A 668-nucleotide genomic window follows, 5' to 3' on the forward strand; every position below is an offset into this window, starting at 1 on the left:
GAAGAAAGCTTCTGGGACTTACGGCACATGACCAAGAAAATCAATATATGCTCTATGTGAGTCCCAGAAAAAAAGAGAAGGAAAGAAATAGAAAGAATATTTAAAGAAATACTGACCAAAAACTTCCCAAATATTGAAAGAAAGACATCCAGATTCTGGAAGCACACAAGACCCCAATAAGTTGAACATAAAGAGGCATACACTGAGGCACAGTGTAATTGAATTGTCAAAACTTAAAGACAAGAGAGAAGTTTGAAAGTAGTAAGACTGTCAGTGAATTTTTCAGCAGAAACATTGCAGGCCAGGAGATGGATGACATATTCAAAGTCGTGAAAGAAAAAAAAAAAGCCTAACTAATACTGCATCTGACAAAAATATCCTTTACAAATGGAGAGATAAGGACTCTTCGTAGACAGACAGACAGACAGACAGACAGGCAGGCAGGCAGGCAGAAGAATGGACAAACAGAAAACCGAGAGAATTTGTTAACTGTAGACATAACATGCAAGAAATGTTTAAGGAAGTTCTTCAAATTGAAATGAAAACAAGCTAAATAGCAATACAAGAGTATAGGAAAGAAAGCATAAATCTCCTGAGTAAAGGCAAAGGTATAGACAAATACAAAAAAGTGTAATACTGTGATAGTAGTATGCAAACCACCTTTTAAC

The sequence above is a fragment of the Pteropus vampyrus genome, unplaced genomic scaffold (assembly GCF_000151845.1).
Source record: "Pteropus vampyrus isolate Shadow unplaced genomic scaffold, Pvam_2.0 Scaffold1093, whole genome shotgun sequence".
NCBI classification, from domain to species: Eukaryota; Metazoa; Chordata; class Mammalia; order Chiroptera; family Pteropodidae; genus Pteropus; species Pteropus vampyrus.